This window comes from Lissotriton helveticus, chromosome 1_2 (assembly GCF_964261635.1).
Source record: "Lissotriton helveticus chromosome 1_2, aLisHel1.1, whole genome shotgun sequence".
Taxonomy (NCBI): Eukaryota; Metazoa; Chordata; class Amphibia; order Caudata; family Salamandridae; genus Lissotriton; species Lissotriton helveticus.
In genome coordinates, this window is record NC_136058.1 from 339,309,220 (window position 1) to 339,334,136 (window position 24,917).

At 45.5% G+C, this 24,917-nt stretch overlaps 49 non-coding genes across 49 annotated transcripts; 12 read left to right on the forward strand and 37 right to left on the reverse strand.

The window, feature by feature from the left end:
• Positions 1-395: 395 nt before the first annotated feature.
• TRNAY-GUA (transfer RNA tyrosine (anticodon GUA)) lies at positions 396-481 on the reverse strand. The gene is given in 2 exon segments: positions 396-431; positions 445-481. It is a non-coding gene; the product is annotated as a tRNA-Tyr (tRNA).
• Positions 482-1,237: 756 nt separating this feature from the next.
• On the reverse strand, positions 1,238-1,309 carry TRNAA-UGC (transfer RNA alanine (anticodon UGC)). Its single transcript has one exon. It is a non-coding gene; the product is annotated as a tRNA-Ala (tRNA).
• Positions 1,310-1,473: 164 nt separating this feature from the next.
• Positions 1,474-1,546, forward strand: TRNAM-CAU (transfer RNA methionine (anticodon CAU)). Its single transcript has one exon. It is a non-coding gene; the product is annotated as a tRNA-Met (tRNA).
• A 195-nt stretch (positions 1,547-1,741) lies between these two features.
• TRNAA-CGC (transfer RNA alanine (anticodon CGC)) lies at positions 1,742-1,813 on the reverse strand. The gene has a single exon. It is a non-coding gene; the product is annotated as a tRNA-Ala (tRNA).
• Positions 1,814-2,426: 613 nt separating this feature from the next.
• Positions 2,427-2,512, reverse strand: TRNAY-GUA (transfer RNA tyrosine (anticodon GUA)). Its single transcript is given in 2 exon segments — positions 2,427-2,462; positions 2,476-2,512. It is a non-coding gene; the product is annotated as a tRNA-Tyr (tRNA).
• A 756-nt stretch (positions 2,513-3,268) lies between these two features.
• Positions 3,269-3,340, reverse strand: TRNAA-UGC (transfer RNA alanine (anticodon UGC)). The gene has a single exon. It is a non-coding gene; the product is annotated as a tRNA-Ala (tRNA).
• A 164-nt stretch (positions 3,341-3,504) lies between these two features.
• TRNAM-CAU (transfer RNA methionine (anticodon CAU)) lies at positions 3,505-3,577 on the forward strand. Its single transcript has one exon. It is a non-coding gene; the product is annotated as a tRNA-Met (tRNA).
• A 195-nt stretch (positions 3,578-3,772) lies between these two features.
• Positions 3,773-3,844, reverse strand: TRNAA-CGC (transfer RNA alanine (anticodon CGC)). Its single transcript has one exon. It is a non-coding gene; the product is annotated as a tRNA-Ala (tRNA).
• Positions 3,845-4,457: 613 nt separating this feature from the next.
• On the reverse strand, positions 4,458-4,543 carry TRNAY-GUA (transfer RNA tyrosine (anticodon GUA)). Its single transcript is given in 2 exon segments — positions 4,458-4,493; positions 4,507-4,543. It is a non-coding gene; the product is annotated as a tRNA-Tyr (tRNA).
• Positions 4,544-5,299: 756 nt separating this feature from the next.
• Positions 5,300-5,371, reverse strand: TRNAA-UGC (transfer RNA alanine (anticodon UGC)). The gene has a single exon. It is a non-coding gene; the product is annotated as a tRNA-Ala (tRNA).
• Positions 5,372-5,535: 164 nt separating this feature from the next.
• On the forward strand, positions 5,536-5,608 carry TRNAM-CAU (transfer RNA methionine (anticodon CAU)). The gene has a single exon. It is a non-coding gene; the product is annotated as a tRNA-Met (tRNA).
• Positions 5,609-5,803: 195 nt separating this feature from the next.
• Positions 5,804-5,875, reverse strand: TRNAA-CGC (transfer RNA alanine (anticodon CGC)). The gene has a single exon. It is a non-coding gene; the product is annotated as a tRNA-Ala (tRNA).
• Positions 5,876-6,488: 613 nt separating this feature from the next.
• TRNAY-GUA (transfer RNA tyrosine (anticodon GUA)) lies at positions 6,489-6,574 on the reverse strand. Its single transcript is given in 2 exon segments — positions 6,489-6,524; positions 6,538-6,574. It is a non-coding gene; the product is annotated as a tRNA-Tyr (tRNA).
• Positions 6,575-7,330: 756 nt separating this feature from the next.
• Positions 7,331-7,402, reverse strand: TRNAA-UGC (transfer RNA alanine (anticodon UGC)). The gene has a single exon. It is a non-coding gene; the product is annotated as a tRNA-Ala (tRNA).
• A 164-nt stretch (positions 7,403-7,566) lies between these two features.
• On the forward strand, positions 7,567-7,639 carry TRNAM-CAU (transfer RNA methionine (anticodon CAU)). Its single transcript has one exon. It is a non-coding gene; the product is annotated as a tRNA-Met (tRNA).
• A 195-nt stretch (positions 7,640-7,834) lies between these two features.
• Positions 7,835-7,906, reverse strand: TRNAA-CGC (transfer RNA alanine (anticodon CGC)). Its single transcript has one exon. It is a non-coding gene; the product is annotated as a tRNA-Ala (tRNA).
• Positions 7,907-8,519: 613 nt separating this feature from the next.
• Positions 8,520-8,605, reverse strand: TRNAY-GUA (transfer RNA tyrosine (anticodon GUA)). Its single transcript is given in 2 exon segments — positions 8,520-8,555; positions 8,569-8,605. It is a non-coding gene; the product is annotated as a tRNA-Tyr (tRNA).
• Positions 8,606-9,361: 756 nt separating this feature from the next.
• On the reverse strand, positions 9,362-9,433 carry TRNAA-UGC (transfer RNA alanine (anticodon UGC)). Its single transcript has one exon. It is a non-coding gene; the product is annotated as a tRNA-Ala (tRNA).
• A 164-nt stretch (positions 9,434-9,597) lies between these two features.
• Positions 9,598-9,670, forward strand: TRNAM-CAU (transfer RNA methionine (anticodon CAU)). Its single transcript has one exon. It is a non-coding gene; the product is annotated as a tRNA-Met (tRNA).
• Positions 9,671-9,865: 195 nt separating this feature from the next.
• TRNAA-CGC (transfer RNA alanine (anticodon CGC)) lies at positions 9,866-9,937 on the reverse strand. Its single transcript has one exon. It is a non-coding gene; the product is annotated as a tRNA-Ala (tRNA).
• Positions 9,938-10,550: 613 nt separating this feature from the next.
• On the reverse strand, positions 10,551-10,636 carry TRNAY-GUA (transfer RNA tyrosine (anticodon GUA)). Its single transcript is given in 2 exon segments — positions 10,551-10,586; positions 10,600-10,636. It is a non-coding gene; the product is annotated as a tRNA-Tyr (tRNA).
• A 756-nt stretch (positions 10,637-11,392) lies between these two features.
• On the reverse strand, positions 11,393-11,464 carry TRNAA-UGC (transfer RNA alanine (anticodon UGC)). The gene has a single exon. It is a non-coding gene; the product is annotated as a tRNA-Ala (tRNA).
• A 164-nt stretch (positions 11,465-11,628) lies between these two features.
• Positions 11,629-11,701, forward strand: TRNAM-CAU (transfer RNA methionine (anticodon CAU)). The gene has a single exon. It is a non-coding gene; the product is annotated as a tRNA-Met (tRNA).
• A 195-nt stretch (positions 11,702-11,896) lies between these two features.
• On the reverse strand, positions 11,897-11,968 carry TRNAA-CGC (transfer RNA alanine (anticodon CGC)). Its single transcript has one exon. It is a non-coding gene; the product is annotated as a tRNA-Ala (tRNA).
• A 613-nt stretch (positions 11,969-12,581) lies between these two features.
• Positions 12,582-12,667, reverse strand: TRNAY-GUA (transfer RNA tyrosine (anticodon GUA)). Its single transcript is given in 2 exon segments — positions 12,582-12,617; positions 12,631-12,667. It is a non-coding gene; the product is annotated as a tRNA-Tyr (tRNA).
• Positions 12,668-13,423: 756 nt separating this feature from the next.
• On the reverse strand, positions 13,424-13,495 carry TRNAA-UGC (transfer RNA alanine (anticodon UGC)). Its single transcript has one exon. It is a non-coding gene; the product is annotated as a tRNA-Ala (tRNA).
• Positions 13,496-13,659: 164 nt separating this feature from the next.
• On the forward strand, positions 13,660-13,732 carry TRNAM-CAU (transfer RNA methionine (anticodon CAU)). The gene has a single exon. It is a non-coding gene; the product is annotated as a tRNA-Met (tRNA).
• Positions 13,733-13,927: 195 nt separating this feature from the next.
• On the reverse strand, positions 13,928-13,999 carry TRNAA-CGC (transfer RNA alanine (anticodon CGC)). The gene has a single exon. It is a non-coding gene; the product is annotated as a tRNA-Ala (tRNA).
• Positions 14,000-14,612: 613 nt separating this feature from the next.
• On the reverse strand, positions 14,613-14,698 carry TRNAY-GUA (transfer RNA tyrosine (anticodon GUA)). The gene is given in 2 exon segments: positions 14,613-14,648; positions 14,662-14,698. It is a non-coding gene; the product is annotated as a tRNA-Tyr (tRNA).
• Positions 14,699-15,454: 756 nt separating this feature from the next.
• On the reverse strand, positions 15,455-15,526 carry TRNAA-UGC (transfer RNA alanine (anticodon UGC)). Its single transcript has one exon. It is a non-coding gene; the product is annotated as a tRNA-Ala (tRNA).
• A 164-nt stretch (positions 15,527-15,690) lies between these two features.
• On the forward strand, positions 15,691-15,763 carry TRNAM-CAU (transfer RNA methionine (anticodon CAU)). The gene has a single exon. It is a non-coding gene; the product is annotated as a tRNA-Met (tRNA).
• A 195-nt stretch (positions 15,764-15,958) lies between these two features.
• TRNAA-CGC (transfer RNA alanine (anticodon CGC)) lies at positions 15,959-16,030 on the reverse strand. The gene has a single exon. It is a non-coding gene; the product is annotated as a tRNA-Ala (tRNA).
• A 613-nt stretch (positions 16,031-16,643) lies between these two features.
• Positions 16,644-16,729, reverse strand: TRNAY-GUA (transfer RNA tyrosine (anticodon GUA)). The gene is given in 2 exon segments: positions 16,644-16,679; positions 16,693-16,729. It is a non-coding gene; the product is annotated as a tRNA-Tyr (tRNA).
• A 756-nt stretch (positions 16,730-17,485) lies between these two features.
• On the reverse strand, positions 17,486-17,557 carry TRNAA-UGC (transfer RNA alanine (anticodon UGC)). Its single transcript has one exon. It is a non-coding gene; the product is annotated as a tRNA-Ala (tRNA).
• A 164-nt stretch (positions 17,558-17,721) lies between these two features.
• TRNAM-CAU (transfer RNA methionine (anticodon CAU)) lies at positions 17,722-17,794 on the forward strand. The gene has a single exon. It is a non-coding gene; the product is annotated as a tRNA-Met (tRNA).
• Positions 17,795-17,989: 195 nt separating this feature from the next.
• Positions 17,990-18,061, reverse strand: TRNAA-CGC (transfer RNA alanine (anticodon CGC)). The gene has a single exon. It is a non-coding gene; the product is annotated as a tRNA-Ala (tRNA).
• Positions 18,062-18,674: 613 nt separating this feature from the next.
• TRNAY-GUA (transfer RNA tyrosine (anticodon GUA)) lies at positions 18,675-18,760 on the reverse strand. Its single transcript is given in 2 exon segments — positions 18,675-18,710; positions 18,724-18,760. It is a non-coding gene; the product is annotated as a tRNA-Tyr (tRNA).
• Positions 18,761-19,516: 756 nt separating this feature from the next.
• TRNAA-UGC (transfer RNA alanine (anticodon UGC)) lies at positions 19,517-19,588 on the reverse strand. Its single transcript has one exon. It is a non-coding gene; the product is annotated as a tRNA-Ala (tRNA).
• Positions 19,589-19,752: 164 nt separating this feature from the next.
• TRNAM-CAU (transfer RNA methionine (anticodon CAU)) lies at positions 19,753-19,825 on the forward strand. Its single transcript has one exon. It is a non-coding gene; the product is annotated as a tRNA-Met (tRNA).
• A 195-nt stretch (positions 19,826-20,020) lies between these two features.
• TRNAA-CGC (transfer RNA alanine (anticodon CGC)) lies at positions 20,021-20,092 on the reverse strand. Its single transcript has one exon. It is a non-coding gene; the product is annotated as a tRNA-Ala (tRNA).
• Positions 20,093-20,705: 613 nt separating this feature from the next.
• TRNAY-GUA (transfer RNA tyrosine (anticodon GUA)) lies at positions 20,706-20,791 on the reverse strand. The gene is given in 2 exon segments: positions 20,706-20,741; positions 20,755-20,791. It is a non-coding gene; the product is annotated as a tRNA-Tyr (tRNA).
• Positions 20,792-21,547: 756 nt separating this feature from the next.
• TRNAA-UGC (transfer RNA alanine (anticodon UGC)) lies at positions 21,548-21,619 on the reverse strand. Its single transcript has one exon. It is a non-coding gene; the product is annotated as a tRNA-Ala (tRNA).
• A 164-nt stretch (positions 21,620-21,783) lies between these two features.
• On the forward strand, positions 21,784-21,856 carry TRNAM-CAU (transfer RNA methionine (anticodon CAU)). Its single transcript has one exon. It is a non-coding gene; the product is annotated as a tRNA-Met (tRNA).
• A 195-nt stretch (positions 21,857-22,051) lies between these two features.
• TRNAA-CGC (transfer RNA alanine (anticodon CGC)) lies at positions 22,052-22,123 on the reverse strand. The gene has a single exon. It is a non-coding gene; the product is annotated as a tRNA-Ala (tRNA).
• Positions 22,124-22,736: 613 nt separating this feature from the next.
• TRNAY-GUA (transfer RNA tyrosine (anticodon GUA)) lies at positions 22,737-22,822 on the reverse strand. Its single transcript is given in 2 exon segments — positions 22,737-22,772; positions 22,786-22,822. It is a non-coding gene; the product is annotated as a tRNA-Tyr (tRNA).
• Positions 22,823-23,578: 756 nt separating this feature from the next.
• TRNAA-UGC (transfer RNA alanine (anticodon UGC)) lies at positions 23,579-23,650 on the reverse strand. Its single transcript has one exon. It is a non-coding gene; the product is annotated as a tRNA-Ala (tRNA).
• Positions 23,651-23,814: 164 nt separating this feature from the next.
• TRNAM-CAU (transfer RNA methionine (anticodon CAU)) lies at positions 23,815-23,887 on the forward strand. The gene has a single exon. It is a non-coding gene; the product is annotated as a tRNA-Met (tRNA).
• A 195-nt stretch (positions 23,888-24,082) lies between these two features.
• Positions 24,083-24,154, reverse strand: TRNAA-CGC (transfer RNA alanine (anticodon CGC)). The gene has a single exon. It is a non-coding gene; the product is annotated as a tRNA-Ala (tRNA).
• Positions 24,155-24,767: 613 nt separating this feature from the next.
• TRNAY-GUA (transfer RNA tyrosine (anticodon GUA)) lies at positions 24,768-24,853 on the reverse strand. The gene is given in 2 exon segments: positions 24,768-24,803; positions 24,817-24,853. It is a non-coding gene; the product is annotated as a tRNA-Tyr (tRNA).
• Between the last annotated feature and the right edge of the window lie 64 nt (positions 24,854-24,917).

Sequence of the window (24,917 nt, forward strand, 5' to 3'; positions counted from 1 at the left end):
TCCCCAAATGTGTAAACTGTTGGTCTACTTTCCAGCTTGCTCAGCCTTTCGGGGGATGATTCCATTGGCTATGCCCTCTTGCCCATCGGTGGACACTCAAATTGAAGGCAAGTCACAGTGTGATTGGCTGCCAAGCAGCTACCGTGGTGCAATGCAATTGGAAGTCTGCCAAGGGCATACATGTACTAATGCAATGCTTTGGTAGCAGTTTTGATCAGCAGGTTTCCATTACTGTTCTTCACGCCTCCCCTAGCGATGACTATGTCATCAATTCCCTTTGAAAGCAGATAGAGTACGCTTCTTTTCCAGTATTTATCGAAGCTCGGGGACTTTTTCATAATCAACGGAAGGTATTGTTGATTAACAGCAAAAGACATGGAAATGAAACCACAAAATCCTTCGAGCCGGATTTGAACCAGCGACCTAAGGATGCCCGAATTAATGCTACAGTCCTCCGCTCTACCAACTGAGCTATCGAAGGAGGGGTAGCAGAAGCTCATAGCACTGAAATTACCTCTCGCTCAAGAAAGGTTGTGGGGGGTGGGGACAAGGAGCAGACAGATGAAAATCATCAATATTAATCGCGGCTCCCTCTCAAAGCTACCACTTCTGAGAGCACACTGTGAGTTACGTCTTATCACCTCAAAGGAGGATTTCACACCAAAGTGGATGTTCCGTCTTGGCTTGGTGAAAAGCAGGGGCGCCGCAATGATGAATTTTACAGAAAGGAAAGGAACTTTGATACAAAGACCTTAGGAAGCATTGGTGGCAAATGGATGGAAGCCTTTAACCGTGAGAAAAATGACAGAAAGTTATGGGAGTCATTACCACGCACCCAGCTTCAAGAACATGCATTTTGGGTTCATTTTTGAAAGGAAAGAGAATGGAAAAATCAGTAGAGTAAAGGCAACATATTCAGTTTTTCTTGAAGCTACTGTAGAGAGTCTCTGGTTTAGAGGAAGAACCCTTACCAATGACCAAGATGGCTGCCACAGATTTCTATCCTAAATGTATTAAGATTGCCAAGATTAATCATCACTTTGATGGCTTAAACAAGTAAGATTCTTTGGTTCTATAAGCATCAAAAATGAGATAGCCCCATTTCATGGGGTTTTCCAAGGCACACGTCTCACAGTTTAAGTGGGGTTCGTATCCCAGTTGCATGACATATCTCTTCCTTAATACTGACAGCCAGCCTAGTTTTCTGCCAAAATCCAAGATAAGCATGGCAAAAGTCTGGAGATGCCGGGGATTGAACCCGGGGCCTCATACATGCAAAGCATGCGCTCTACCACTGAGCTACATCCCCTTGTATGCCAAGTTTTACTGTATGCATGGAAACCCTGAATGTAAGTGTCTGCCAAGTCAACCCACTTGACACTGCAGCATAAATTCTCAGTCAGGAAAATCCTTAAGCCTCGCACCTGGATTATCTTCCTGGTCTATAGTCTTGTTTAGAGATGCTTGTGTGCAGCCTTCTTAGCGCAGTAGGCAGCGCGTCAGTCTCATAATCTGAAGGTCCTGAGTTCGTTCCTCAGAGAGGGCATTTATTTCCTCCTTTTGGCAAGCAAAATTCTCAGATTTTCTTGAAAAGTGGAATCTATGCCTATTTCAAACAATATTTTTCAATGCAACCTATTTAAGTGGGGTTCTGACCCCCCAACTGCCTGAGAAACCTCAACTTTCCACAAGGTGGCAGGCTAGCCTTCTGGAAAAAGCCGAGATACAGAACAGCGACTCCTGGAGATGCCGGGGATTGAACCCGGGGCCTCATACATGCGAAGCATGCGCTCTACCACTGAGCTACATCCCCTCCACTGCCCTCTAAAGTTTTGCTGGATGCAAGGAGACTCTGGAGCCCACGGACTGCAAAGTCTCGATTTGAGACTAGAATGTAAAGTGTCAGGGATGAAATTGCCCACGCCTTACGTGAGGGCTGTCTTCATGGAGCATATACTTAGTGCAATCAGGGTTCGATTCTCCGGCAGGGCTTTTATTTGCTCAGTTTGGAATGCAAAACTTCTCAGGATTTCCCCAAATGTGTAAACTGTTGGTCTACTTTCCAGCTTGCTCAGCCTTTCGGGGGATGATTCCATTGGCTATGCCCTCTTGCCCATCGGTGGACACTCAAATTGAAGGCAAGTCACAGTGTGATTGGCTGCCAAGCAGCTACCGTGGTGCAATGCAATTGGAAGTCTGCCAAGGGCATACATGTACTAATGCAATGCTTTGGTAGCAGTTTTGATCAGCAGGTTTCCATTACTGTTCTTCACGCCTCCCCTAGCGATGACTATGTCATCAATTCCCTTTGAAAGCAGATAGAGTACGCTTCTTTTCCAGTATTTATCGAAGCTCGGGGACTTTTTCATAATCAACGGAAGGTATTGTTGATTAACAGCAAAAGACATGGAAATGAAACCACAAAATCCTTCGAGCCGGATTTGAACCAGCGACCTAAGGATGCCCGAATTAATGCTACAGTCCTCCGCTCTACCAACTGAGCTATCGAAGGAGGGGTAGCAGAAGCTCATAGCACTGAAATTACCTCTCGCTCAAGAAAGGTTGTGGGGGGTGGGGACCAGGAGCAGACAGATGAAAATCATCAATATTAATCGCGGCTCCCTCTCAAAGCTACCACTTCTGAGAGCACACTGTGAGTTACGTCTTATCACCTCAAAGGAGGATTTCACACCAAAGTGGATGTTCCGTCTTGGCTTGGTGAAAAGCAGGGGCGCCGCAATGATGAATTTTACAGAAAGGAAAGGAACTTTGATACAAAGACCTTAGGAAGCATTGGTGGCAAATGGATGGAAGCCTTTAACCGTGAGAAAAATGACAGAAAGTTATGGGAGTCATTACCACGCACCCAGCTTCAAGAACATGCATTTTGGGTTCATTTTTGAAAGGAAAGAGAATGGAAAAATCAGTAGAGTAAAGGCAACATATTCAGTTTTTCTTGAAGCTACTGTAGAGAGTCTCTGGTTTAGAGGAAGAACCCTTACCAATGACCAAGATGGCTGCCACAGATTTCTATCCTAAATGTATTAAGATTGCCAAGATTAATCATCACTTTGATGGCTTAAACAAGTAAGATTCTTTGGTTCTATAAGCATCAAAAATGAGATAGCCCCATTTCATGGGGTTTTCCAAGGCACACGTCTCACAGTTTAAGTGGGGTTCGTATCCCAGTTGCATGACATATCTCTTCCTTAATACTGACAGCCAGCCTAGTTTTCTGCCAAAATCCAAGATAAGCATGGCAAAAGTCTGGAGATGCCGGGGATTGAACCCGGGGCCTCATACATGCAAAGCATGCGCTCTACCACTGAGCTACATCCCCTTGTATGCCAAGTTTTACTGTATGCATGGAAACCCTGAATGTAAGTGTCTGCCAAGTCAACCCACTTGACACTGCAGCATAAAGTCTCAGTCAGGAAAATCCTTAAGCCTCGCACCTGGATTATCTTCCTGGTCTATAGTCTTGTTTAGAGATGCTTGTGTGCAGCCTTCTTAGCGCAGTAGGCAGCGCGTCAGTCTCATAATCTGAAGGTCCTGAGTTCGTTCCTCAGAGAGGGCATTTATTTCCTCCTTTTGGCAAGCAAAATTCTCAGATTTTCTTGAAAAGTGGAATCTATGCCTATTTCAAACAATATTTTTCAATGCAACCTATTTAAGTGGGGTTCTGACCCCCCAACTGCCTGAGAAACCTCAACTTTCCACAAGGTGGCAGGCTAGCCTTCTGGAAAAAGCCGAGATACAGAACAGCGACTCCTGGAGATGCCGGGGATTGAACCCGGGGCCTCATACATGCGAAGCATGCGCTCTACCACTGAGCTACATCCCCTCCACTGCCCTCTAAAGTTTTGCTGGATGCAAGGAGACTCTGGAGCCCACGGACTGCAAAGTCTCGATTTGAGACTAGAATGTAAAGTGTCAGGGATGAAATTGCCCACGCCTTACGTGAGGGCTGTCTTCATGGAGCATATACTTAGTGCAATCAGGGTTCGATTCTCCGGCAGGGCTTTTATTTGCTCAGTTTGGAATGCAAAACTTCTCAGGATTTCCCCAAATGTGTAAACTGTTGGTCTACTTTCCAGCTTGCTCAGCCTTTCGGGGGATGGTTCCATTGGCTATGCCCTCTTGCCCATCGGTGGACACTCAAATTGAAGGCAAGTCACAGTGTGATTGGCTGCCAAGCAGCTACCGTGGTGCAATGCAATTGGAAGTCTGCCAAGGGCATACATGTACTAATGCAATGCTTTGGTAGCAGTTTTGATCAGCAGGTTTCCATTACTGTTCTTCACGCCTCCCCTAGCGATGACTATGTCATCAATTCCCTTTGAAAGCAGATAGAGTACGCTTCTTTTCCAGTATTTATCGAAGCTCGGGGACTTTTTCATAATCAACGGAAGGTATTGTTGATTAACAGCAAAAGACATGGAAATGAAACCACAAAATCCTTCGAGCCGGATTTGAACCAGCGACCTAAGGATGCCCGAATTAATGCTACAGTCCTCCGCTCTACCAACTGAGCTATCGAAGGAGGGGTAGCAGAAGCTCATAGCACTGAAATTACCTCTCGCTCAAGAAAGGTTGTGGGGGGTGGGGACCAGGAGCAGACAGATGAAAATCATCAATATTAATCGCGGCTCCCTCTCAAAGCTACCACTTCTGAGAGCACACTGTGAGTTACGTCTTATCACCTCAAAGGAGGATTTCACACCAAAGTGGATGTTCCGTCTTGGCTTGGTGAAAAGCAGGGGCGCCGCAATGATGAATTTTACAGAAAGGAAAGGAACTTTGATACAAAGACCTTAGGAAGCATTGGTGGCAAATGGATGGAAGCCTTTAACCGTGAGAAAAATGACAGAAAGTTATGGGAGTCATTACCACGCACCCAGCTTCAAGAACATGCATTTTGGGTTCATTTTTGAAAGGAAAGAGAATGGACAAATCAGTAGAGTAAAGGCAACATATTCAGTTTTTCTTGAAGCTACTGTAGAGAGTCTCTGGTTTAGAGGAAGAACCCTTACCAATGACCAAGATGGCTGCCACAGATTTCTATCCTAAATGTATTAAGATTGCCAAGATTAATCATCACTTTCATGGCTTAAACAAGTAAGATTCTTTGGTTCTATAAGCATCAAAAATGAGATAGCCCCATTTCATGGGGTTTTCCAAGGCACACGTCTCACAGTTTAAGTGGGGTTCGTATCCCAGTTGCATGACATATCTCTTCCTTAATACTGACAGCCAGCCTAGTTTTCTGCCAAAATCCAAGATAAGCATGGCAAAAGTCTGGAGATGCCGGGGATTGAACCCGGGGCCTCATACATGCAAAGCATGCGCTCTACCACTGAGCTACATCCCCTTGTATGCCAAGTTTTACTGTATGCATGGAAACCCTGAATGTAAGTGTCTGCCAAGTCAACCCACTTGACACTGCAGCATAAATTCTCAGTCAGGAAAATCCTTAAGCCTCGCACCTGGATTATCTTCCTGGTCTATAGTCTTGTTTAGAGATGCTTGTGTGCAGCCTTCTTAGCGCAGTAGGCAGCGCGTCAGTCTCATAATCTGAAGGTCCTGAGTTCGTTCCTCAGAGAGGGCATTTATTTCCTCCTTTTGGCAAGCAAAATTCTCAGATTTTCTTGAAAAGTGGAATCTATGCCTATTTCAAACAATATTTTTCAATGCAACCTATTTAAGTGGGGTTCTGACCCCCCAACTGCCTGAGAAACCTCAACTTTCCACAAGGTGGCAGGCTAGCCTTCTGGAAAAAGCCGAGATACAGAACAGCGACTCCTGGAGATGCCGGGGATTGAACCCGGGGCCTCATACATGCGAAGCATGCGCTCTACCACTGAGCTACATCCCCTCCACTGCCCTCTAAAGTTTTGGTGGATGCAAGGAGACTCTGGAGCCCACGGACTGCAAAGTCTCGATTTGAGACTAGAATGTAAAGTGTCAGGGATGAAATTGCCCACGCCTTACGTGAGGGCTGTCTTCATGGAGCATATACTTAGTGCAATCAGGGTTCGATTCTCCGGCAGGGCTTTTATTTGCTCAGTTTGGAATGCAAAACTTCTCAGGATTTCCCCAAATGTGTAAACTGTTGGTCTACTTTCCAGCTTGCTCAGCCTTTCGGGGGATGATTCCATTGGCTATGCCCTCTTGCCCATCGGTGGACACTCAAATTGAAGGCAAGTCACAGTGTGATTGGCTGCCAAGCAGCTACCGTGGTGCAATGCAATTGGAAGTCTGCCAAGGGCATACATGTACTAATGCAATGCTTTGGTAGCAGTTTTGATCAGCAGGTTTCCATTACTGTTCTTCACGCCTCCCCTAGCGATGACTATGTCATCAATTCCCTTTGAAAGCAGATAGAGTACGCTTCTTTTCCAGTATTTATCGAAGCTCGGGGACTTTTTCATAATCAACGGAAGGTATTGTTGATTAACAGCAAAAGACATGGAAATGAAACCACAAAATCCTTCGAGCCGGATTTGAACCAGCGACCTAAGGATGCCCGAATTAATGCTACAGTCCTCCGCTCTACCAACTGAGCTATCGAAGGAGGGGTAGCAGAAGCTCATAGCACTGAAATTACCTCTCGCTCAAGAAAGGTTGTGGGGGGTGGGGACCAGGAGCAGACAGATGAAAATCATCAATATTAATCGCGGCTCCCTCTCAAAGCTACCACTTCTGAGAGCACACTGTGAGTTACGTCTTATCACCTCAAAGGAGGATTTCACACCAAAGTGGATGTTCCGTCTTGGCTTGGTGAAAAGCAGGGGCGCCGCAATGATGAATTTTACAGAAAGGAAAGGAACTTTGATACAAAGACCTTAGGAAGCATTGGTGGCAAATGGATGGAAGCCTTTAACCGTGAGAAAAATGACAGAAAGTTATGGGAGTCATTACCACGCACCCAGCTTCAAGAACATGCATTTTGGGTTCATTTTTGAAAGGAAAGAGAATGGAAAAATCAGTAGAGTAAAGGCAACATATTCAGTTTTTCTTGAAGCTACTGTAGAGAGTCTCTGGTTTAGAGGAAGAACCCTTACCAATGACCAAGATGGCTGCCACAGATTTCTATCCTAAATGTATTAAGATTGCCAAGATTAATCATCACTTTGATGGCTTAAACAAGTAAGATTCTTTGGTTCTATAAGCATCAAAAATGAGATAGCCCCATTTCATGGGGTTTTCCAAGGCACACGTCTCACAGTTTAAGTGGGGTTCGTATCCCAGTTGCATGACATATCTCTTCCTTAATACTGACAGCCAGCCTAGTTTTCTGCCAAAATCCAAGATAAGCATGGCAAAAGTCTGGAGATGCCGGGGATTGAACCCGGGGCCTCATACATGCAAAGCATGCGCTCTACCACTGAGCTACATCCCCTTGTATGCCAAGTTTTACTGTATGCATGGAAACCCTGAATGTAAGTGTCTGCCAAGTCAACCCACTTGACACTGCAGCATAAATTCTCAGTCAGGAAAATCCTTAAGCCTCGCACCTGGATTATCTTCCTGGTCTATAGTCTTGTTTAGAGATGCTTGTGTGCAGCCTTCTTAGCGCAGTAGGCAGCGCGTCAGTCTCATAATCTGAAGGTCCTGAGTTCGTTCCTCAGAGAGGGCATTTATTTCCTCCTTTTGGCAAGCAAAATTCTCAGATTTTCTTGAAAAGTGGAATCTATGCCTATTTCAAACAATATTTTTCAATGCAACCTATTTAAGTGGGGTTCTGACCCCCCAACTGCCTGAGAAACCTCAACTTTCCACAAGGTGGCAGGCTAGCCTTCTGGAAAAAGCCGAGATACAGAACAGCGACTCCTGGAGATGCCGGGGATTGAACCCGGGGCCTCATACATGCGAAGCATGCGCTCTACCACTGAGCTACATCCCCTCCACTGCCCTCTAAAGTTTTGCTGGATGCAAGGAGACTCTGGAGCCCACGGACTGCAAAGTCTCGATTTGAGACTAGAATGTAAAGTGTCAGGGATGAAATTGCCCACGCCTTACGTGAGGGCTGTCTTCATGGAGCATATACTTAGTGCAATCAGGGTTCGATTCTCCGGCAGGGCTTTTATTTGCTCAGTTTGGAATGCAAAACTTCTCAGGATTTCCCCAAATGTGTAAACTGTTGGTCTACTTTCCAGCTTGCTCAGCCTTTCGGGGGATGATTCCATTGGCTATGCCCTCTTGCCCATCGGTGGACACTCAAATTGAAGGCAAGTCACAGTGTGATTGGCTGCCAAGCAGCTACCGTGGTGCAATGCAATTGGAAGTCTGCCAAGGGCATACATGTACTAATGCAATGCTTTGGTAGCAGTTTTGATCAGCAGGTTTCCATTACTGTTCTTCACGCCTCCCCTAGCGATGACTATGTCATCAATTCCCTTTGAAAGCAGATAGAGTACGCTTCTTTTCCAGTATTTATCGAAGCTCGGGGACTTTTTCATAATCAACGGAAGGTATTGTTGATTAACAGCAAAAGACATGGAAATGAAACCACAAAATCCTTCGAGCCGGATTTGAACCAGCGACCTAAGGATGCCCGAATTAATGCTACAGTCCTCCGCTCTACCAACTGAGCTATCGAAGGAGGGGTAGCAGAAGCTCATAGCACTGAAATTACCTCTCGCTCAAGAAAGGTTGTGGGGGGTGGGGACCAGGAGCAGACAGATGAAAATCATCAATATTAATCGCGGCTCCCTCTCAAAGCTACCACTTCTGAGAGCACACTGTGAGTTACGTCTTATCACCTCAAAGGAGGATTTCACACCAAAGTGGATGTTCCGTCTTGGCTTGGTGAAAAGCAGGGGCGCCGCAATGATGAATTTTACAGAAAGGAAAGGAACTTTGATACAAAGACCTTAGGAAGCATTGGTGGCAAATGGATGGAAGCCTTTAACCGTGAGAAAAATGACAGAAAGTTATGGGAGTCATTACCACGCACCCAGCTTCAAGAACATGCATTTTGGGTTCATTTTTGAAAGGAAAGAGAATGGAAAAATCAGTAGAGTAAAGGCAACATATTCAGTTTTTCTTGAAGCTACTGTAGAGAGTCTCTGGTTTAGAGGAAGAACCCTTACCAATGACCAAGATGGCTGCCACCGATTTCTATCCTAAATGTATTAAGATTGCCAAGATTAATCATCACTTTGATGGCTTAAACAAGTAAGATTCTTTGGTTCTATAAGCATCAAAAATGAGATAGCCCCATTTCATGGGGTTTTCCAAGGCACACGTCTCACAGTTTAAGTGGGGTTCGTATCCCAGTTGCATGACATATCTCTTCCTTAATACTGACAGCCAGCCTAGTTTTCTGCCAAAATCCAAGATAAGCATGGCAAAAGTCTGGAGATGCCGGGGATTGAACCCGGGGCCTCATACATGCAAAGCATGCGCTCTACCACTGAGCTACATCCCCTTGTATGCCAAGTTTTACTGTATGCATGGAAACCCTGAATGTAAGTGTCTGCCAAGTCAACCCACTTGACACTGCAGCATAAAGTCTCAGTCAGGAAAATCCTTAAGCCTCGCACCTGGATTATCTTCCTGGTCTATAGTCTTGTTTAGAGATGCTTGTGTGCAGCCTTCTTAGCGCAGTAGGCAGCGCGTCAGTCTCATAATCTGAAGGTCCTGAGTTCGTTCCTCAGAGAGGGCATTTATTTCCTCCTTTTGGCAAGCAAAATTCTCAGATTTTCTTGAAAAGTGGAATCTATGCCTATTTCAAACAATATTTTTCAATGCAACCTATTTAAGTGGGGTTCTGACCCCCCAACTGCCTGAGAAACCTCAACTTTCCACAAGGTGGCAGGCTAGCCTTCTGGAAAAAGCCGAGATACAGAACAGCGACTCCTGGAGATGCCGGGGATTGAACCCGGGGCCTCATACATGCGAAGCATGCGCTCTACCACTGAGCTACATCCCCTCCACTGCCCTCTAAAGTTTTGCTGGATGCAAGGAGACTATGGAGCCCACGGACTGCAAAGTCTCGATTTGAGACTAGAATGTAAAGTGTCAGGGATGAAATTGCCCACGCCTTACGTGAGGGCTGTCTTCATGGAGCATATACTTAGTGCAATCAGGGTTCGATTCTCCGGCAGGGCTTTTATTTGCTCAGTTTGGAATGCAAAACTTCTCAGGATTTCCCCAAATGTGTAAACTGTTGGTCTACTTTCCAGCTTGCTCAGCCTTTCGGGGGATGGTTCCATTGGCTATGCCCTCTTGCCCATCGGTGGACACTCAAATTGAAGGCAAGTCACAGTGTGATTGGCTGCCAAGCAGCTACCGTGGTGCAATGCAATTGGAAGTCTGCCAAGGGCATACATGTACTAATGCAATGCTTTGGTAGCAGTTTTGATCAGCAGGTTTCCATTACTGTTCTTCACGCCTCCCCTAGCGATGACTATGTCATCAATTCCCTTTGAAAGCAGATAGAGTACGCTTCTTTTCCAGTATTTATCGAAGCTCGGGGACTTTTTCATAATCAACGGAAGGTATTGTTGATTAACAGCAAAAGACATGGAAATGAAACCACAAAATCCTTCGAGCCGGATTTGAACCAGCGACCTAAGGATGCCCGAATTAATGCTACAGTCCTCCGCTCTACCAACTGAGCTATCGAAGGAGGGGTAGCAGAAGCTCATAGCACTGAAATTACCTCTCGCTCAAGAAAGGTTGTGGGGGGTGGGGACCAGGAGCAGACAGATGAAAATCATCAATATTAATCGCGGCTCCCTCTCAAAGCTACCACTTCTGAGAGCACACTGTGAGTTACGTCTTATCACCTCAAAGGAGGATTTCACACCAAAGTGGATGTTCCGTCTTGGCTTGGTGAAAAGCAGGGGCGCCGCAATGATGAATTTTACAGAAAGGAAAGGAACTTTGATACAAAGACCTTAGGAAGCATTGGTGGCAAATGGATGGAAGCCTTTAACCGTGAGAAAAATGACAGAAAGTTATGGGAGTCATTACCACGCACCCAGCTTCAAGAACATGCATTTTGGGTTCATTTTTGAAAGGAAAGAGAATGGAAAAATCAGTAGAGTAAAGGCAACATATTCAGTTTTTCTTGAAGCTACTGTAGAGAGTCTCTGGTTTAGAGGAAGAACCCTTACCAATGACCAAGATGGCTGCCACAGATTTCTATCCTAAATGTATTAAGATTGCCAAGATTAATCATCACTTTGATGGCTTAAACAAGTAAGATTCTTTGGTTCTATAAGCATCAAAAATGAGATAGCCCCATTTCATGGGGTTTTCCAAGGCACACGTCTCACAGTTTAAGTGGGGTTCGTATCCCAGTTGCATGACATATCTCTTCCTTAATACTGACAGCCAGCCTAGTTTTCTGCCAAAATCCAAGATAAGCATGGCAAAAGTCTGGAGATGCCGGGGATTGAACCCGGGGCCTCATACATGCAAAGCATGCGCTCTACCACTGAGCTACATCCCCTTGTATGCCAAGTTTTACTGTATGCATGGAAACCCTGAATGTAAGTGTCTGCCAAGTCAACCCACTTGACACTGCAGCATAAAGTCTCAGTCAGGAAAATCCTTAAGCCTCGCACCTGGATTATCTTCCTGGTCTATAGTCTTGTTTAGAGATGCTTGTGTGCAGCCTTCTTAGCGCAGTAGGCAGCGCGTCAGTCTCATAATCTGAAGGTCCTGAGTTCGTTCCTCAGAGAGGGCATTTATTTCCTCCTTTTGGCAAGCAAAATTCTCAGATTTTCTTGAAAAGTGGAAACTATGCCTATTTCAAACAATATTTTTCAATGCAACCTATTTAAGTGGGGTTCTGACCCCCCAACTGCCTGAGAAACCTCAACTTTCCACAAGGTGGCAGGCTAGCCTTCTGGAAAGAGCCGAGATACAGAACAGCGACTCCTGGAGATGCCGGGGATTGAACCCGGGGCCTCATACATGCGAAGCATGCGCTCTACCACTGAGCTACATCCCCTCCACTGCCCTCTAAAGTTTTGCTGGATGCAAGGAGACTCTGGAGCCCACGGACTGCAAAGTCTCGATTTGAGACTAGAATGTAAAGTGTCAGGGATGAAATTGCCCACGCCTTACGTGAGGGCTGTCTTCATGGAGCATATACTTAGTGCAATCAGGGTTCGATTCTCCAGCAGGGCTTTTATTTGCTCAGTTTGGAATGCAAAACTTCTCAGGATTTCCCCAAATGTGTAAACTGTTGGTCTACTTTCCAGCTTGCTCAGCCTTTCGGGGGATGATTCCATTGGCTATGCCCTCTTGCCCATCGGTGGACACTCAAATTGAAGGCAAGTCACAGTGTGATTGGCTGCCAAGCAGCTACCGTGGTGCAATGCAATTGGAAGTCTGCCAAGGGCATACATGTACTAATGCAATGCTTTGGTAGCAGTTTTGATCAGCAGGTTTCCTTTACTGTTCTTCACGCCTCCCCTAGCGATGACTATGTCATCAATTCCCTTTGAAAGCAGATAGAGTACGCTTCTTTTCCAGTATTTATCGAAGCTCGGGGACTTTTTCATAATCAACGGAAGGTATTGTTGATTAACAGCAAAAGACATGGAAATGAAACCACAAAATCCTTCGAGCCGGATTTGAACCAGCGACCTAAGGATGCCCGAATTAATGCTACAGTCCTCCGCTCTACCAACTGAGCTATCGAAGGAGGGGTAGCAGAAGCTCATAGCACTGAAATTACCTCTCGCTCAAGAAAGGTTGTGGGGGGTGGGGACCAGGAGCAGACAGATGAAAATCATCAATATTAATCGCGGCTCCCTCTCAAAGCTACCACTTCTGAGAGCACACTGTGAGTTACGTCTTATCACCTCAAAGGAGGATTTCACACCAAAGTGGATGTTCCGTCTTGGCTTGGTGAAAAGCAGGGGCGCCGCAATGATGAATTTTACAGAAAGGAAAGGAACTTTGATACAAAGACCTTAGGAAGCATTGGTGGCAAATGGATGGAAGCCTTTAACCGTGAGAAAAATGACAGAAAGTTATGGGAGTCATTACCACGCACCCAGCTTCAAGAACATGCATTTTGGGTTCATTTTTGAAAGGAAAGAGAATGGAAAAATCAGTAGAGTAAAGGCAACATATTCAGTTTTTCTTGAAGCTACTGTAGAGAGTCTCTGGTTTAGAGGAAGAACCCTTACCAATGACCAAGATGGCTGCCACAGATTTCTATCCTAAATGTATTAAGATTGCCAAGATTAATCATCACTTTCATGGCTTAAACAAGTAAGATTCTTTGGTTCTATAAGCATCAAAAATGAGATAGCCCCATTTCATGGGGTTTTCCAAGGCACACGTCTCACAGTTTAAGTGGGGTTCGTATCCCAGTTGCATGACATATCTCTTCCTTAATACTGACAGCCAGCCTAGTTTTCTGCCAAAATCCAAGATAAGCATGGCAAAAGTCTGGAGATGCCGGGGATTGAACCCGGGGCCTCATACATGCAAAGCATGCGCTCTACCACTGAGCTACATCCCCTTGTATGCCAAGTTTTACTGTATGCATGGAAACCCTGAATGTAAGTGTCTGCCAAGTCAACCCACTTGACACTGCAGCATAAAGTCTCAGTCAGGAAAATCCTTAAGCCTCGCACCTGGATTATCTTCCTGGTCTATAGTCTTGTTTAGAGATGCTTGTGTGCAGCCTTCTTAGCGCAGTAGGCAGCGCGTCAGTCTCATAATCTGAAGGTCCTGAGTTCGTTCCTCAGAGAGGGCATTTATTTCCTCCTTTTGGCAAGCAAAATTCTCAGATTTTCTTGAAAAGTGGAAACTATGCCTATTTCAAACAATATTTTTCAATGCAACCTATTTAAGTGGGGTTCTGACCCCCCAACTGCCTGAGAAACCTCAACTTTCCACAAGGTGGCAGGCTAGCCTTCTGGAAAGAGCCGAGATACAGAACAGCGACTCCTGGAGATGCCGGGGATTGAACCCGGGGCCTCATACATGCGAAGCATGCGCTCTACCACTGAGCTACATCCCCTCCACTGCCCTCTAAAGTTTTGCTGGATGCAAGGAGACTCTGGAGCCCACGGACTGCAAAGTCTCGATTTGAGACTAGAATGTAAAGTGTCAGGGATGAAATTGCCCACGCCTTACGTGAGGGCTGTCTTCATGGAGCATATACTTAGTGCAATCAGGGTTCGATTCTCCAGCAGGGCTTTTATTTGCTCAGTTTGGAATGCAAAACTTCTCAGGATTTCCCCAAATGTGTAAACTGTTGGTCTACTTTCCAGCTTGCTCAGCCTTTCGGGGGATGATTCCATTGGCTATGCCCTCTTGCCCATCGGTGGACACTCAAATTGAAGGCAAGTCACAGTGTGATTGGCTGCCAAGCAGCTACCGTGGTGCAATGCAATTGGAAGTCTGCCAAGGGCATACATGTACTAATGCAATGCTTTGGTAGCAGTTTTGATCAGCAGGTTTCCTTTACTGTTCTTCACGCCTCCCCTAGCGATGACTATGTCATCAATTCCCTTTGAAAGCAGATAGAGTACGCTTCTTTTCCAGTATTTATCGAAGCTCGGGGACTTTTTCATAATCAACGGAAGGTATTGTTGATTAACAGCAAAAGACATGGAAATGAAACCACAAAATCCTTCGAGCCGGATTTGAACCAGCGACCTAAGGATGCCCGAATTAATGCTACAGTCCTCCGCTCTACCAACTGAGCTATCGAAGGAGGGGTAGCAGAAGCTCATAGCACTGAAATTACCTCTCGCTCAAGAAAGGTTGTGGGGGGTGGGGACCAGGAGCAGACAGATGAAAATCATCAATATTAATCGCGGCTCCCTCTCAAAGCTACCACTTCTGAGAGCACACTGTGAGTTACGTCTTATCACCTCAAAGGAGGATTTCACACCAAAGTGGATGTTCCGTCTTGGCTTGGTGAAAAGCAGGGGCGCCGCAATGATGAATTTTACAGAAAGGAAAGGAACTTTGATACAAAGACCTTAGGAAGCATTGGTGGCAAATGGATGGAAGCCTTTAACCGTGAGAAAAATGACAGAAAGTTATGGGAGTCATTACCACGCACCCAGCTTCAAGAACATGCATTTTGGGTTCATTTTTGAAATGAAAGAGAATGGAAAAATCAGTAGAGTAAAGGCAACATATTCAGTTTTTCTTGAAGCTACTGTAGAGAGTCTCTGGTTTAGAGGAAGAACCCTTACCAATGACCAAGATGGCTGCCACAGATTTCTATCCTAAATGTATTAAGATTGCCAAGATTAATCATCACTTTGATGGCTTAAACAAGTAAGATTCTTTGGTTCTATAAGCATCAAAAATGAGATAGCCCCATTTCATGGGGTTTTCCAAGGCACACGTCTCACAGTTTAAGTGGGGTTCGTATCCCAGTTGCATGACATATCTCTTCCTTAATACTGACAGCCAGCCTAGTTTTCTGCCAAAATCCAAGATAAGCATGGCAAAAGTCTGGAGATGCCGGGGATTGAACCCGGGGCCTCATACATGCAAAGCATGCGCTCTACCACTGAGCTACATCCCCTTGTATGCCAAGTTTTACTGTATGCATGGAAACCCTGAATGTAAGTGTCTGCCAAGTCAACCCACTTGACACTGCAGCATAAAGTCTCAGTCAGGAAAATCCTTAAGCCTCGCACCTGGATTATCTTCCTGGTCTATAGTCTTGTTTAGAGATGCTTGTGTGCAGCCTTCTTAGCGCAGTAGGCAGTGCGTCAGTCTCATAATCTGAAGGTCCTGAGTTCGTTCCTCAGAGAGGGCATTTATTTCCTCCTTTTGGCAAGCAAAATTCTCAGATTTTCTTGAAAAGTGGAAACTATGCCTATTTCAAACAATATTTTTCAATGCAACCTATTTAAGTGGGGTTCTGACCCCCCAACTGCCTGAGAAACCTCAACTTTCCACAAGGTGGCAGGCTAGCCTTCTGGAAAGAGCCGAGATACAGAACAGCGACTCCTGGAGATGCCGGGGATTGAACCCGGGGCCTCATACATGCGAAGCATGCGCTCTACCACTGAGCTACATCCCCTCCACTGCCCTCTAAAGTTTTGCTGGATGCAAGGAGACTCTGGAGCCCACGGACTGCAAAGTCTCGATTTGAGACTAGAATGTAAAGTGTCAGGGATGAAATTGCCCACGCCTTACGTGAGGGCTGTCTTCATGGAGCATATACTTAGTGCAATCAGGGTTCGATTCTCCAGCAGGGCTTTTATTTGCTCAGTTTGGAATGCAAAACTTCTCAGGATTTCCCCAAATGTGTAAACTGTTGGTCTACTTTCCAGCTTGCTCAGCCTTTCGGGGGATGATTCCATTGGCTATGCCCTCTTGCCCATCGGTGGACACTCAAATTGAAGGCAAGTCACAGTGTGATTGGCTGCCAAGCAGCTACCGTGGTGCAATGCAATTGGAAGTCTGCCAAGGGCATACATGTACTAATGCAATGCTTTGGTAGCAGTTTTGATCAGCAGGTTTCCTTTACTGTTCTTCACGCCTCCCCTAGCGATGACTATGTCATCAATTCCCTTTGAAAGCAGATAGAGTACGCTTCTTTTCCAGTATTTATCGAAGCTCGGGGACTTTTTCATAATCAACGGAAGGTATTGTTGATTAACAGCAAAAGACATGGAAATGAAACCACAAAATCCTTCGAGCCGGATTTGAACCAGCGACCTAAGGATGCCCGAATTAATGCTACAGTCCTCCGCTCTACCAACTGAGCTATCGAAGGAGGGGTAGCAGAAGCTCATAGCACTGAAATTACCTCTCGCTCAAGAAAGGTTGTGGGGGGTGGGGACCAGGAGCAGACAGATGAAAATCATCAATATTAATCGCGGCTCCCTCTCAAAGCTACCACTTCTGAGAGCACACTGTGAGTTACGTCTTATCACCTCAAAGGAGGATTTCACACCAAAGTGGATGTTCCGTCTTGGCTTGGTGAAAAGCAGGGGCGCCGCAATGATGAATTTTACAGAAAGGAAAGGAACTTTGATACAAAGACCTTAGGAAGCATTGGTGGCAAATGGATGGAAGCCTTTAACCGTGAGAAAAATGACAGAAAGTTATGGGAGTCATTACCACGCACCCAGCTTCAAGAACATGCATTTTGGGTTCATTTTTGAAAGGAAAGAGAATGGAAAAATCAGTAGAGTAAAGGCAACATATTCAGTTTTTCTTGAAGCTACTGTAGAGAGTCTCTGGTTTAGAGGAAGAACCCTTACCAATGACCAAGATGGCTGCCACAGATTTCTATCCTAAATGTATTAAGATTGCCAAGATTAATCATCACTTTGATGGCTTAAACAAGTAAGATTCTTTGGTTCTATAAGCATCAAAAATGAGATAGCCCCATTTCATGGGGTTTTCCAAGGCACACGTCTCACAGTTTAAGTGGGGTTCGTATCCCAGTTGCATGACATATCTCTTCCTTAATACTGACAGCCAGCCTAGTTTTCTGCCAAAATCCAAGATAAGCATGGCAAAAGTCTGGAGATGCCGGGGATTGAACCCGGGGCCTCATACATGCAAAGCATGCGCTCTACCACTGAGCTACATCCCCTTGTATGCCAAGTTTTACTGTATGCATGGAAACCCTGAATGTAAGTGTCTGCCAAGTCAACCCACTTGACACTGCAGCATAAAGTCTCAGTCAGGAAAATCCTTAAGCCTCGCACCTGGATTATCTTCCTGGTCTATAGTCTTGTTTAGAGATGCTTGTGTGCAGCCTTCTTAGCGCAGTAGGCAGCGCGTCAGTCTCATAATCTGAAGGTCCTGAGTTCGTTCCTCAGAGAGGGCATTTATTTCCTCCTTTTGGCAAGCAAAATTCTCAGATTTTCTTGAAAAGTGGAATCTATGCCTATTTCAAACAATATTTTTCAATGCAACCTATTTAAGTGGGGTTCTGACCCCCCAACTGCCTGAGAAACCTCAACTTTCCACAAGGTGGCAGGCTAGCCTTCTGGAAAAAGCCGAGATACAGAACAGCGACTCCTGGAGATGCCGGGGATTGAACCCGGGGCCTCATACATGCGAAGCATGCGCTCTACCACTGAGCTACATCCCCTCCACTGCCCTCTAAAGTTTTGGTGGATGCAAGGAGACTCTGGAGCCCACGGACTGCAAAGTCTCGATTTGAGACTAGAATGTAAAGTGTCAGGGATGAAATTGCCCACGCCTTACGTGAGGGCTGTCTTCATGGAGCATATACTTAGTGCAATCAGGGTTCGATTCTCCGGCAGGGCTTTTATTTGCTCAGTTTGGAATGCAAAACTTCTCAGGATTTCCCCAAATGTGTAAACTGTTGGTCTACTTTCCAGCTTGCTCAGCCTTTCGGGGGATGATTCCATTGGCTATGCCCTCTTGCCCATCGGTGGACACTCAAATTGAAGGCAAGTCACAGTGTGATTGGCTGCCAAGCAGCTACCGTGGTGCAATGCAATTGGAAGTCTGCCAAGGGCATACATGTACTAATGCAATGCTTTGGTAGCAGTTTTGATCAGCAGGTTTCCATTACTGTTCTTCACGCCTCCCCTAGCGATGACTATGTCATCAATTCCCTTTGAAAGCAGATAGAGTACGCTTCTTTTCCAGTATTTATCGAAGCTCGGGGACTTTTTCATAATCAACGGAAGGTATTGTTGATTAACAGCAAAAGACATGGAAATGAAACCACAAAATCCTTCGAGCCGGATTTGAACCAGCGACCTAAGGATGCCCGAATTAATGCTACAGTCCTCCGCTCTACCAACTGAGCTATCGAAGGAGGGGTAGCAGAAGCTCATAGCACTGAAATTACCTCTCGCTCAAGAAAGGTTGTGGGGGGTGGGGACCAGGAGCAGACAGATGAAAATCATCAATATTAATCGCGGCTCCCTCTCAAAGCTACCACTTCTGAGAGCACACTGTGAGTTACGTCTTATCACCTCAAAGGAGGATTTCACACCAAAGTGGATGTTCCGTCTTGGCTTGGTGAAAAGCAGGGGCGCCGCAATGATGAATTTTACAGAAAGGAAAGGAACTTTGATACAAAGACCTTAGGAAGCATTGGTGGCAAATGGATGGAAGCCTTTAACCGTGAGAAAAATGACAGAAAGTTATGGGAGTCATTACCACGCACCCAGCTTCAAGAACATGCATTTTGGGTTCATTTTTGAAAGGAAAGAGAATGGAAAAATCAGTAGAGTAAAGGCAACATATTCAGTTTTTCTTGAAGCTACTGTAGAGAGTCTCTGGTTTAGAGGAAGAACCCTTACCAATGACCAAGATGGCTGCCACAGATTTCTATCCTAAATGTATTAAGATTGCCAAGATTAATCATCACTTTGATGGCTTAAACAAGTAAGATTCTTTGGTTCTATAAGCATCAAAAATGAGATAGCCCCATTTCATGGGGTTTTCCAAGGCACACGTCTCACAGTTTAAGTGGGGTTCGTATCCCAGTTGCATGACATATCTCTTCCTTAATACTGACAGCCAGCCTAGTTTTCTGCCAAAATCCAAGATAAGCATGGCAAAAGTCTGGAGATGCCGGGGATTGAACCCGGGGCCTCATACATGCAAAGCATGCGCTCTACCACTGAGCTACATCCCCTTGTATGCCAAGTTTTACTGTATGCATGGAAACCCTGAATGTAAGTGTCTGCCAAGTCAACCCACTTGACACTGCAGCATAAATTCTCAGTCAGGAAAATCCTTAAGCCTCGCACCTGGATTATCTTCCTGGTCTATAGTCTTGTTTAGAGATGCTTGTGTGCAGCCTTCTTAGCGCAGTAGGCAGCGCGTCAGTCTCATAATCTGAAGGTCCTGAGTTCGTTCCTCAGAGAGGGCATTTATTTCCTCCTTTTGGCAAGCAAAATTCTCAGATTTTCTTGAAAAGTGGAATCTATGCCTATTTCAAACAATATTTTTCAATGCAACCTATTTAAGTGGGGTTCTGACCCCCCAACTGCCTGAGAAACCTCAACTTTCCACAAGGTGGCAGGCTAGCCTTCTGGAAAAAGCCGAGATACAGAACAGCGACTCCTGGAGATGCCGGGGATTGAACCCGGGGCCTCATACATGCGAAGCATGCGCTCTACCACTGAGCTACATCCCCTCCACTGCCCTCTAAAGTTTTGCTGGATGCAAGGAGACTCTGGAGCCCACGGACTGCAAAGTCTCGATTTGAGACTAGAATGTAAAGTGTCAGGGATGAAATTGCCCACGCCTTACGTGAGGGCTGTCTTCATGGAGCATATACTTAGTGCAATCAGGGTTCGATTCTCCGGCAGGGCTTTTATTTGCTCAGTTTGGAATGCAAAACTTCTCAGGATTTCCCCAAATGTGTAAACTGTTGGTCTACTTTCCAGCTTGCTCAGCCTTTCGGGGGATGATTCCATTGGCTATGCCCTCTTGCCCATCGGTGGACACTCAAATTGAAGGCAAGTCACAGTGTGATTGGCTGCCAAGCAGCTACCGTGGTGCAATGCAATTGGAAGTCTGCCAAGGGCATACATGTACTAATGCAATGCTTTGGTAGCAGTTTTGATCAGCAGGTTTCCATTACTGTTCTTCACGCCTCCCCTAGCGATGACTATGTCATCAATTCCCTTTGAAAGCAGATAGAGTACGCTTCTTTTCCAGTATTTATCGAAGCTCGGGGACTTTTTCATAATCAACGGAAGGTATTGTTGATTAACAGCAAAAGACATGGAAATGAAACCACAAAATCCTTCGAGCCGGATTTGAACCAGCGACCTAAGGATGCCCGAATTAATGCTACAGTCCTCCGCTCTACCAACTGAGCTATCGAAGGAGGGGTAGCAGAAGCTCATAGCACTGAAATTACCTCTCGCTCAAGAAAGGTTGTGGGGGGTGGGGACCAGGAGCAGACAGATGAAAATCATCAATATTAATCGCGGCTCCCTCTCAAAGCTACCACTTCTGAGAGCACACTGTGAGTTACGTCTTATCACCTCAAAGGAGGATTTCACACCAAAGTGGATGTTCCGTCTTGGCTTGGTGAAAAGCAGGGGCGCCGCAATGATGAATTTTACAGAAAGGAAAGGAACTTTGATACAAAGACCTTAGGAAGCATTGGTGGCAAATGGATGGAAGCCTTTAACCGTGAGAAAAATGACAGAAAGTTATGGGAGTCATTACCACGCACCCAGCTTCAAGAACATGCATTTTGGGTTCATTTTTGAAAGGAAAGAGAATGGAAAAATCAGTAGAGTAAAGGCAACATATTCAGTTTTTCTTGAAGCTACTGTAGAGAGTCTCTGGTTTAGAGGAAGAACCCTTACCAATGACCAAGATGGCTGCCACCGATTTCTATCCTAAATGTATTAAGATTGCCAAGATTAATCATCACTTTGATGGCTTAAACAAGTAAGATTCTTTGGTTCTATAAGCATCAAAAATGAGATAGCCCCATTTCATGGGGTTTTCCAAGGCACACGTCTCACAGTTTAAGTGGGGTTCGTATCCCAGTTGCATGACATATCTCTTCCTTAATACTGACAGCCAGCCTAGTTTTCTGCCAAAATCCAAGATAAGCATGGCAAAAGTCTGGAGATGCCGGGGATTGAACCCGGGGCCTCATACATGCAAAGCATGCGCTCTACCACTGAGCTACATCCCCTTGTATGCCAAGTTTTACTGTATGCATGGAAACCCTGAATGTAAGTGTCTGCCAAGTCAACCCACTTGACACTGCAGCATAAAGTCTCAGTCAGGAAAATCCTTAAGCCTCGCACCTGGATTATCTTCCTGGTCTATAGTCTTGTTTAGAGATGCTTGTGTGCAGCCTTCTTAGCGCAGTAGGCAGCGCGTCAGTCTCATAATCTGAAGGTCCTGAGTTCGTTCCTCAGAGAGGGCATTTATTTCCTCCTTTTGGCAAGCAAAATTCTCAGATTTTCTTGAAAAGTGGAATCTATGCCTATTTCAAACAATATTTTTCAATGCAACCTATTTAAGTGGGGTTCTGACCCCCCAACTGCCTGAGAAACCTCAACTTTCCACAAGGTGGCAGGCTAGCCTTCTGGAAAAAGCCGAGATACAGAACAGCGACTCCTGGAGATGCCGGGGATTGAACCCGGGGCCTCATACATGCGAAGCATGCGCTCTACCACTGAGCTACATCCCCTCCACTGCCCTCTAAAGTTTTGCTGGATGCAAGGAGACTATGGAGCCCACGGACTGCAAAGTCTCGATTTGAGACTAGAATGTAAAGTGTCAGGGATGAAATTGCCCACGCCTTACGTGAGGGCTGTCTTCATGGAGCATATACTTAGTGCAATCAGGGTTCGATTCTCCGGCAGGGCTTTTATTTGCTCAGTTTGGAATGCAAAACTTCTCAGGATTTCCCCAAATGTGTAAACTGTTGGTCTACTTTCCAGCTTGCTCAGCCTTTCGGGGGATGGTTCCATTGGCTATGCCCTCTTGCCCATCGGTGGACACTCAAATTGAAGGCAAGTCACAGTGTGATTGGCTGCCAAGCAGCTACCGTGGTGCAATGCAATTGGAAGTCTGCCAAGGGCATACATGTACTAATGCAATGCTTTGGTAGCAGTTTTGATCAGCAGGTTTCCATTACTGTTCTTCACGCCTCCCCTAGCGATGACTATGTCATCAATTCCCTTTGAAAGCAGATAGAGTACGCTTCTTTTCCAGTATTTATCGAAGCTCGGGGACTTTTTCATAATCAACGGAAGGTATTGTTGATTAACAGCAAAAGACATGGAAATGAAACCACAAAATCCTTCGAGCCGGATTTGAACCAGCGACCTAAGGATGCCCGAATTAATGCTACAGTCCTCCGCTCTACCAACTGAGCTATCGAAGGAGGGGTAGCAGAAGCTCATAGCACTGAAATTACCTCTCGCTCAAGAAAGGTTGTGGGGGGTGGGGACCAGGAGCAGACAGATGAAAATCATCAATATTAATCGCGGCTCCCTCTCAAAGCTACCACTTCTGAGAGCACACTGTGAGTTACGTCTTATCACCTCAAAGGAGGATTTCACACCAAAGTGGATGTTCCGTCTTGGCTTGGTGAAAAGCAGGGGCGCCGCAATGATGAATTTTACAGAAAGGAAAGGAACTTTGATACAAAGACCTTAGGAAGCATTGGTGGCAAATGGATGGAAGCCTTTAACCGTGAGAAAAATGACAGAAAGTTATGGGAGTCATTACCACGCACCCAGCTTCAAGAACATGCATTTTGGGTTCATTTTTGAAAGGAAAGAGAATGGAAAAATCAGTAGAGTAAAGGCAACATATTCAGTTTTTCTTGAAGCTACTGTAGAGAGTCTCTGGTTTAGAGGAAGAACCCTTACCAATGACCAAGATGGCTGCCACAGATTTCTATCCTAAATGTATTAAGATTGCCAAGATTAATCATCACTTTGATGGCTTAAACAAGTAAGATTCTTTGGTTCTATAAGCATCAAAAATGAGATAGCCCCATTTCATGGGGTTTTCCAAGGCACACGTCTCACAGTTTAAGTGGGGTTCGTATCCCAGTTGCATGACATATCTCTTCCTTAATACTGACAGCCAGCCTAGTTTTCTGCCAAAATCCAAGATAAGCATGGCAAAAGTCTGGAGATGCCGGGGATTGAACCCGGGGCCTCATACATGCAAAGCATGCGCTCTACCACTGAGCTACATCCCCTTGTATGCCAAGTTTTACTGTATGCATGGAAACCCTGAATGTAAGTGTCTGCCAAGTCAACCCACTTGACACTGCAGCATAAAGTCTCAGTCAGGAAAATCCTTAAGCCTCGCACCTGGATTATCTTCCTGGTCTATAGTCTTGTTTAGAGATGCTTGTGTGCAGCCTTCTTAGCGCAGTAGGCAGCGCGTCAGTCTCATAATCTGAAGGTCCTGAGTTCGTTCCTCAGAGAGGGCATTTATTTCCTCCTTTTGGCAAGCAAAATTCTCAGATTTTCTTGAAAAGTGGAAACTATGCCTATTTCAAACAATATTTTTCAATGCAACCTATTTAAGTGGGGTTCTGACCCCCCAACTGCCTGAGAAACCTCAACTTTCCACAAGGTGGCAGGCTAGCCTTCTGGAAAGAGCCGAGATACAGAACAGCGACTCCTGGAGATGCCGGGGATTGAACCCGGGGCCTCATACATGCGAAGCATGCGCTCTACCACTGAGCTACATCCCCTCCACTGCCCTCTAAAGTTTTGCTGGATGCAAGGAGACTCTGGAGCCCACGGACTGCAAAGTCTCGATTTGAGACTAGAATGTAAAGTGTCAGGGATGAAATTGCCCACGCCTTACGTGAGGGCTGTCTTCATGGAGCATATACTTAGTGCAATCAGGGTTCGATTCTCCAGCAGGGCTTTTATTTGCTCAGTTTGGAATGCAAAACTTCTCAGGATTTCCCCAAATGTGTAAACTGTTGGTCTACTTTCCAGCTTGCTCAGCCTTTCGGGGGATGATTCCATTGGCTATGCCCTCTTGCCCATCGGTGGACACTCAAATTGAAGGCAAGTCACAGTGTGATTGGCTGCCAAGCAGCTACCGTGGTGCAATGCAATTGGAAGTCTGCCAAGGGCATACATGTACTAATGCAATGCTTTGGTAGCAGTTTTGATCAGCAGGTTTCCTTTACTGTTCTTCACGCCTCCCCTAGCGATGACTATGTCATCAATTCCCTTTGAAAGCAGATAGAGTACGCTTCTTTTCCAGTATTTATCGAAGCTCGGGGACTTTTTCATAATCAACGGAAGGTATTGTTGATTAACAGCAAAAGACATGGAAATGAAACCACAAAATCCTTCGAGCCGGATTTGAACCAGCGACCTAAGGATGCCCGAATTAATGCTACAGTCCTCCGCTCTACCAACTGAGCTATCGAAGGAGGGGTAGCAGAAGCTCATAGCACTGAAATTACCTCTCGCTCAAGAAAGGTTGTGGGGGGTGGG